Genomic DNA, 8,607 nt, shown 5'->3' on the forward strand with positions numbered 1-8,607 from the left:
AAATGGCTATAACACTTACACAGAAGTATATCAGAAATGAAACGAAAAAAAAACTTTGTGGACATAAACTCAAACACGTGGTGGGCAGAATATGCTCTGACATATTTCTTGATTTCTACACTGAAATACAAAATATGGGTTCAGATTCATGGCATCTAATATACAGTAATAGAAGATATATAGAAATTAAAGAACTTAGCACCACCTCTATAATTTTTCAATGGTATCTTACCTCTTCACATCGAAGCTGCCGGCGCGTGAGGTTGTGCTCATATCGGTTGGGCTTCACTGGTATACCATCCGGCTGCTAGCACCTGCAGAGGCAGCAACTTCCGGGGTGGATTGGCCTGAGGCACGTATGGGCGGAGATGCCAGGAAGCGGTGGCGGTGAGCACGTGGAACAGTACTCAGGGATGGTAAGCGCCTGAGGGGAAACTTCTGGGCAGCCCAAGTTTGAGCGATTGGAGTCGAATTGGCACAGATGAGAAACTGGGGAGCTCTTGTCGCGGCCGGCGGCCGGCGGCCGGCGGTGGAGGGCCGAGCTGTCGAGTTGTGGCGGCGCGAGTACGGAGCGACAGCGGGGGCGTGCAGATCCGAAGAAACAGAGTCTGCTTCAGCGAAGAGAGATGGTGCGGGGCTTGTTTTTTGTATCAGTATTTTATTTAGGTGGGGACACTCTAGGTGCTTCCAGAAAACCATTCGCGCGTGATGATGGCGCCCAAAACTTGAGCGCGCGCGGGACGACTGCAAATCCGTGAGATCTTAGCCGTTCGATTGAGTCTAGTTAATATCTGACGGTCGATTTTAGCACAACGAGCTGAATCAACGGCTGATATTTGGTTTGGGATGATAGGAGGAGATAGAAGGGAACCAAATTCAAAACTCGTACACTATAGAGTAGTATAGAAATAGATTGACAAGATTACAATGTGCGGCAGGTTGTTAGTAGTCTTGATCCCAGCCTTGTACTCCCTCCATCTGAAATTACTTGTCGTAGAAATGGATGTATCTAGACGTTTTTTTAGTTCTAGACACATCCATTTCTATTTATTTTAGCGACAAGTAATTCCAGATGGAAGGGGTACAACACAACGCACATGCACACATACAACGTAACTACTGGAGTATAATGTTTAACCTTGTCCCATAGCTTGAGTTTTTGGGTTAACTTTCTGGTGCATGCAGTTATATATGGTATCGGAGCCGAGAGGTCTTGAGTTCAAGACCCGGCTAACACAATGTGAAAATAAAAGAATTCAACCCACTTTTGGTCCACGTTTAGGCCTGAGGGACGCGAGGGAGAGTGTTGAAGTGTAAATGCATAGCCTACCTTTCCTCATCAGCTTGAGCTTATGGGTGAACTGATTAGGTGCATAAATTTGCAACCAAGATATTCATAGTTCAACACCTAGTAAACGCATTAAATAATTGCGGCATGCCCTCGCTTTCGCTGCCCATGTTATAAACTCCAACGGAGCATAGACGTGAAGGGGAGTATTGGAGTATAATGTCCGACCCTATGCTATATCTTGAGCTTTTGGGTGAACAGGCTAGTATGCAGTTCTACAATAACACACATGCCTTCCGACGACGCCAGATGCACCGCCAGGACAGGGCTTAGACAGGAAAAACCTTCATCTTGTCTTTCTGAGCAAGACACAAACCTAACTAAACTCAAAAACACACCTAAAATGGGGCCCTCACATCGGCAAGGTTTGGGATTCACCTTGTTTCCAAGTCCCTAAAGCAACATGAGAGAGATACAATGACAACATCGCAGACGTGAGGCTGGAGACAACAATCCTAAGTTCTTCTTTTGAAATAAGGAAAGAATGTGCTTCCAAGAGCTGAAAATCCACTCCCTCGTGTAAAAAACATGAAAAATAATCAATATGTACAAAATCAATCCTCAAAGGTGGTGATTTCTGCAAGGACGTGGCTCGCTAGCGCTCGTGCGCTCATACGCGGGAGAGAGCGCTCTCCCATATAAGGAAGGACCACCCCGCGCTATCGAGGACAACCAAAAAAGGAAGCCGAATGCGCGTGCATAACTATCCCACCTGTTGGGGAACGTAGCATGCAATTTTCAAATACGATCATGCAAGATCTATCTAGGAGATGCATAGCAACAAGAGGGGGAGAGTGTGTCCACATACCCTCGTAGATCGAAAGCAGAATCATTAGGTTAACGCGGTTGATGTAGTCGAACGTCTTCACGATCCAACTGATCCAAGTACTGAAGGTACGGCACCTCCGTGTTCAGCACACGTTCAGCTCGATGACGTCCCTCGAACTCTTGATCCAGTAGAGCGTCGAGGGAGAGTTCTGACAGCACGACGGCATGGTGATGGTGATGTTCTCACCCTCCGAGCATTTCCTCTCCATTGAAGAGATCTCTCCTCTCTTCCTTGTCCTGTCTAGGTCTAAGCGGTAGTACCGCGCACCCAGCGGTAGTACCGCTGAGGAGCCAAGCGGCAGTACCGCTCCGCAGCGGTAGTACCGCCCTTGGCTCCACAGCAGTAGTACCGCTGGGGGCCTGGCACCTCCGCCTTGTCCTCAGCATATTTGAGAGATCCCTTCTCTCTCTCTCTCTCGCGCGCGCCCCAGCAGTAGTACCGCACTGCCTGTGGTACTACGGCCGATGGGTCACAAGCGGCAGTACTGCTCCACAGCGGTACTACCGCCCTTGACCCCACTGCCGTAGTACCGCTGGGTAGTCTGGCTCCTACCGTCTCGATTCGAGAGGTCTTTTTCTCGTGTCGGGTTTTGCGACACTAGTCACGGTTGTAGTGGCGGTAGTACCGTTCCAGGAGTGGTAGTACCGCCCTACCACCGCAGTTGTACCGCATTTGGGCCCGTTCCCTACTAAGTCTCCTCAGCGCGGCAGTACCGCTGGCTGGCGCAACAGTACCGTCGCCTGGCGGTAGTACCGCCCCCTCTCAACGGTAGTACCGCCCTGTGCGGGGCTGGTTGGTGGGGGGCAACAGGATTGTTGCCCCCACTATAAAAGGGATTCCCCTTCCTCCTTCTCACCTACCTCTTCCTCCCCCAAGCTCCATTTATTGCTCAAGCTCCATTAAATACTCCAAGCTACATTTTTCCCGATCTATCTCCCTAGCCAATCAAACTTGTTGATTTGCTCGGGAGTGGTTGAGAAGGCTCCGATCTACACTTCCACCAAGGGATTTTTGATTCCCCCACTCATCCCTAGCGGATCTTGTTACTCTTGGGTGTTTGAGCACCCTAGACGGTTGAGGTCACCTCGGAGCCATATTCCATTGTGGTGAAGCTTCGTGGTCTTGTTGGGAGCCTCCGATTAAGTTGTGGAGATTGCCCCAACCTTGTTTGTAAAGGTTCGGTCGCCGCCTTCAAGGGCACCAATAGTGGAATCATGGCATCTCGCATTGTGTGAGGGCGTGAGGAGAATACGGTGGCCCTAGTGGCTTCTTGGGGAGCATTGTGCCTCCACACCGCTCCAACGGAGACGTACTTCCCCTCAAAAGGAAGGAACTTCGGTAACACATCCTCGTCTTCACCGGATCCACTCTTGGTTATCTCTTACCTTTACTTGTGCAAGCTCTTTAGTGTCTCTACCCTTGCTTGCTTGTATGCGTGTTGTTATTGCCTCATATAGGTTGCTCACCTAGTTGCACATCTAGACAACCTACTTTGATGCAAAGTTTAATTTGGTAAAGAAAAGCTAAAAATTGGTAGTTGCCTATTCACCCCCCTCTAGTCAACCATATCGATCCTTTCAATTGGTATCAGAGCCTCGTCTCTTTATTAAGGAATTTACCGTCCAAAGAGTATGGTTGATACCGTAGACGGTGTGGAGGAACACTCCGGTGTGAATCCGATCTTGTCTACGGGAGATGGGGGAACTTCGGTCTCTCGTGAGGAGTTCAATGTGGCCTTGGAGACATTGAAAACCTCCATGACGACCGAAGTTGAAAGCATGTTTACTAAATTTCTTGAGGGGATTAAACTATCCACCGCACCATTGAAAGTGGGTGATCCCGCCAACAAGGTGTCGGATGCTATCCCCGACAAGGGGGAAGCTAGTAGTGAAAAGGCTCCTTCTTCTAGTGGCAAGAATGGCACCGACATCTTTGCCCATGTGGAACCACCACTTGTTTATGGTGGACCGGTTCCATCCACTCATTTGAATCATGCCGGTGCTCCCCCTAAGATGTGAAAAATGAGGATTTTGATTCTTGGGTTTACCGCTTTAAACGTCATTTAAATCATGTGAACACTAACCTTTGGAGAATCATTGAAGAAGGTTTCTATCCACATGATCCAAGCAACTTCACTCCTCGAGAAGCCGCGGACAATCAATTCAATGAGAATGCTCTCTTTATCATTCAAGATGCAAATCCACCCGAAGACCTACCTCATCTTCGTCCCTTCACCTTGGCCAAAGATGCATGGCATTGTGTCGTGTCTCTCTACAGGGGAAGCGCAAGCATTCAACGCTCCAACTATGAAGTGGTACAAGATGAGGCCGATGAGTTTGCAATGAAGGAAGATGAAGAACCTCGTGAGCTTTATCGGAGATTAACCAAACTCGCGGTCTCTCTACGAGATCATGGGAGCAAGGACACGGATGACAATTGGATCAAGTGCAAATTCCTCAAGGCAATGATGCCCTACCACAAGGCCATGTCCTCCGTCATTCATCAAAGACCGGACTTCCACACCTTGACCTCAAGCGAAGTGTTGGATGAGTTTGTGGCCATGAACATTTTGGACAAGACCGCCGACAATGCGGTGCTCCGTTCTCAACGGGCAAAGAAGCCTAACCTTGCTTTGAGGGCCAAGCTCACCATGGAAGAAGAAGAAGAGGAAGAAGAGGAGAGAAACCCCGAAGATACGAAGTATGCATATCATGAACACATGGCACTTGCTTCAAGGAAATTTTGGAGCAAGAAAAACTCGAGGCCCAACTTTAGCAAAAACAACTCGAGTGGCACAAGAGGCAAGCAACGTGTAAGGACTTGCTACAATTGCGGCAATGTGAGTCATTTCATTGCGGAATGCCCGTATGAGAAGAGGGAAGACAATGGTGGCAAACTCATCCGAAAGGACAAGGCCAAGTCGTTCCCTAACAAGAACAACTTCACCAAGAAGACTCCTCCCAAGGCTTTGGTTGTGCAAGAAGAGTACAATGAGGATGATGACGATGATGAAGATGATGAGTCGGTTGCCATGGCCTCCGTTGCCATTGCAACAACGTCACGGGTGTCTCTCTTCGACTCACCCAACGAGAGCATCACCGCCAAGTGCCTCATGGCTAAATCCACCAACAAGGTAACCTCCAACATCAAACTACCATCATTAATCATCCTTCCCAAACGGATAGCATTAATGAACTTGAGGGAGCTAATGTGGAGGCTAACGAGTTTGAGGCCTTTATGGGCAAACTCAAGGGAAAATCCAAGAAGCACTTTGTTTCTCTCTTGGAACAACTTGGTGAGGCCAATGACATGATCGAGGCTCACGAAGACACCATCTCTAAGATGGAAGGGCATAGTCGTGACTATGCCGATGAGATTTCGGATCTTTCCAATGCTCTTGAGGAAGAGCGTGGTCTTCATTTGGATCTTGAGGAGTCACACAATGTTGATCATGCTAAGTTAAAGAAAGATTATGATCATGCCCTCATTGTTTCTCGTGTGCTAAATTCCGAGAAGGCCAAAGTCGGGGTTGATCTTGCTAGACTCAAAGAGGAGTTTGATATACTTGACAAGGCCCACAAGGCCTTGAAGGGTATTCATGCTAGTCTCAAGGAGTCTCATGATCAACTCCAAGTGAAGCTAACTAAGGAGAAAGCAACTTTTCCTCATATGGTTTTAATTGATAATACAAATGCAAATGCTACTAACCCGTGTTGTGAGCATATACATCTTGTTGAGGAAAATTCTAAGTTGAAGGAGCAACTTGAGAGAGGTCTTGCGACTTGCATACAAGGCAAGAAGAACCTCAACGATCTTTTGATCAACCAAAAGGGAGGTGTGGCCAAGGAAGGGGTTGGGTACGTGCCCGACTCCAAGAACAAGAAGAAGAATGACAAGACCAAACGACCTCCTCCCCTCATGCAAACCTTTGTGAGGGAGGGAGAGAGTACCCCCGAGGAGAAGAAGAAGAACAATGTCAAGAAGGGCAATGCCACCTCTCCCAACAAAGCCGGCGATTTTAATCCTTCTTATGTGTTATGCCGTGCTAGTGATGGGCATGTTTATGCCAAATTTGTTGGTTCTCTTCATGAGTACATCGAATGGTCTATTTGGGTTCCTAAGACCCTTGTTACTAACATCAAAGGACCCATTACAAAATGGGTACCTAAAACCAAGCATTGATCTCTTGTAGGTGTTTGCTTCCAGTGGTGGATCATGGTTGCTCGATACCGGAGCTACAAATCATATGACCGGAAGCAAGGACTTGGTGGTGGATGTGCACAAAGTTCCATCTATGCCCACCAATGTCGAGTGGGGTGACGCCTCATCCTCTAAGGTATTGGGACTTGGCAAGGTGGTCATCTCTCATGATCTCACGATCGAGAAGGTCATGCTTGTTGAGTCCCTTTCATACAATTTACTTTCCGTTCGTCAACTTGCAATCATGGGCTTTGCCACTTTCTTTGATATCGATACCGTGGCCCTCTTGTGGAGCAAGACTCTTAAAGTAGCTTTTGTTGGGCATGTCGAGAACGGTCTATATGTGATTAACTTTTCGGAGCTTTGGCACGGTCAATATGTCGAGAACGGTCTATATGTGATTAACCGCGACATGCCTAATGGCTAAAGTTGATGTGGGATGGCTTTGGCATCGCCGTTTAGCCCATGTCAATATGAGATCTTTGCAAAGTCTTCTCAAGGGGGACCATGTCCGTGGACTAACGAATGTTAGTTTTGTTAAAGATCGTGCTTGCAGTGTCTGTATCAAAGGAAAGCTACATGAGAAGGCTCACCCTCCCACTACTATCATTTATTCAAAGAGGCCCTTGGAGCTCCTTCACATGGATCTTTTTGGGCCCCCATCCTTCGATAGTCTTGGAGGTAGGAAGTATTGCTTGGTGATTGTGGATGACTACTCAAGGTACACGTGGGTGTATTTCTTCAAGAGGAAGAGCGAGACCCAACAAACAGTCATTGACTTTTCAAATGAAGCACAACATCAACACAATGTAAAGATCTTGACAATAAGAAGTGACAATGGCACCGAGTTCAAGAACTACACCTTGGATGAATTTCTTAGTGATGAGGGAATCAAGCATCAATATTCCGCACCATACACCCCTCAACAAAACGGTGTTGCGGAGAGGAAGAACCGGATGTTGATGGATGCGGCAAGGACCATGATGGCGGAGTTCAAGTCTCCGTACAACTTTTGGGCCGAAGCCATCAACACCGCGTGTCATGCATCCAATCGGCTCTACCTTCGCAAGGGCCTGAACAAGACTCCATATGAGATACTCACCTGTAACAAGCCCAACCTCAAGTACTTCCGGGTATTCAGGTGTAAGTGTTTCATTCTCAAGAAAGGTGTTCGGTTGTCTAAATTTGAGGCTAGAGCTTATGAGGGCATATTTGTTGGTGATGCTACAAACTCTCATGCTTACCGTGTCCTCAATAAATCCACGGTACTTATTGAGGAGACGTGTAACGTGGAGTTTGATGAGAATAACGACTCCCAAGTGGAGCAAAGTGGCACTTGTGATGTAGGTGATGAAATTCTTCCTCAAGCCATAAGAAGAATGGGTGTTGGTTTCATCCTACCCATTGAGGAACCCCTTGTGGCCGAAGGAGAAGGACAATGCTCCACTCAAGTGGAGCCATCACCAACCCAAGGCCCACACGCTTCCGAAGAACAAAGTGAAGGCCCTCAACCTCATGAACAAGACCAAGGGCAAGATCATTCTCAAGAGGGTGTTGACACACCAAGTGATGCCCAAGGTCAAGTTCTCTCCCCCGAACAAGTTCAAGATCAAGAACAAGTTCATGACGATGCTCAAGATGATCAAGTAACCACTCCTCAACTCACCACCGAGGAGGAATTAGAGCGTCGTGCCGCCAAGGTTGCTTCCAAGCTGTCCACCAAGGATCATCTCGATCATGACGAATGTGCTTGGAAGCTTAAGAAAGGGGGTAAGCACTCGTAGACAATTAGCAAATTATTGTGAGCATCACGCGTTTGTCTCTTGTGTGGAACCCCACAAGGTCTATGAGGCGCTAGAAGATCCGGATTGGCTCAATGCCATGCACGAAGAACTCAACAACTTCGAGCGCAACAAAGTGTGGAGATTGGTGCCAAGGCCAACGGGGAACCACAATGTCATTGGAACCAAGTGGATATTCAAGAACAAGCAAGATGCCCATGGGATTATCATTCGCAACAAGGCTCGTTTGGTAGCACAAGGCCTCCCAAGTCAAGGGTATCGACTACGGTGAAACCTTTGCTCCCGTTGCTCATCTTGAATCCATTCGCATGTTGATTGCATATGCTTCTCATCATAACTTTAAGTTACAACAAATGGATGTGAAGAGTGATTTTCTTAATGGTCCCATTAATGAATTGGTTTACGTCAAGCAACCCGCCGGGTTCGAG

At 47.6% G+C, this 8,607-nt stretch overlaps 1 protein-coding gene across 2 annotated transcripts in view; it reads right to left on the bottom strand.

The window, feature by feature from the left end:
- LOC119359189 (ATP-dependent DNA helicase PIF6-like) overlaps window positions 1-616 on the bottom strand; it is a 3,713-nt gene extending 3,097 nt beyond the window's left edge. For both annotated transcript variants that reach the window (XR_005172410.1, XR_005172409.1), the window contains exon 1: window positions 233-616. The gene's annotated coding sequence lies outside the window, so the exon portion shown is untranslated. The remainder of the gene's footprint in view (window positions 1-232) is intronic.
- Window positions 617-8,607: the final 7,991 nt, after the last annotated feature.

Source organism: Triticum dicoccoides, chromosome 2A, assembly GCF_002162155.2.
Source record: "Triticum dicoccoides isolate Atlit2015 ecotype Zavitan chromosome 2A, WEW_v2.0, whole genome shotgun sequence".
Taxonomy (NCBI): domain Eukaryota; kingdom Viridiplantae; phylum Streptophyta; class Magnoliopsida; order Poales; family Poaceae; genus Triticum; species Triticum dicoccoides.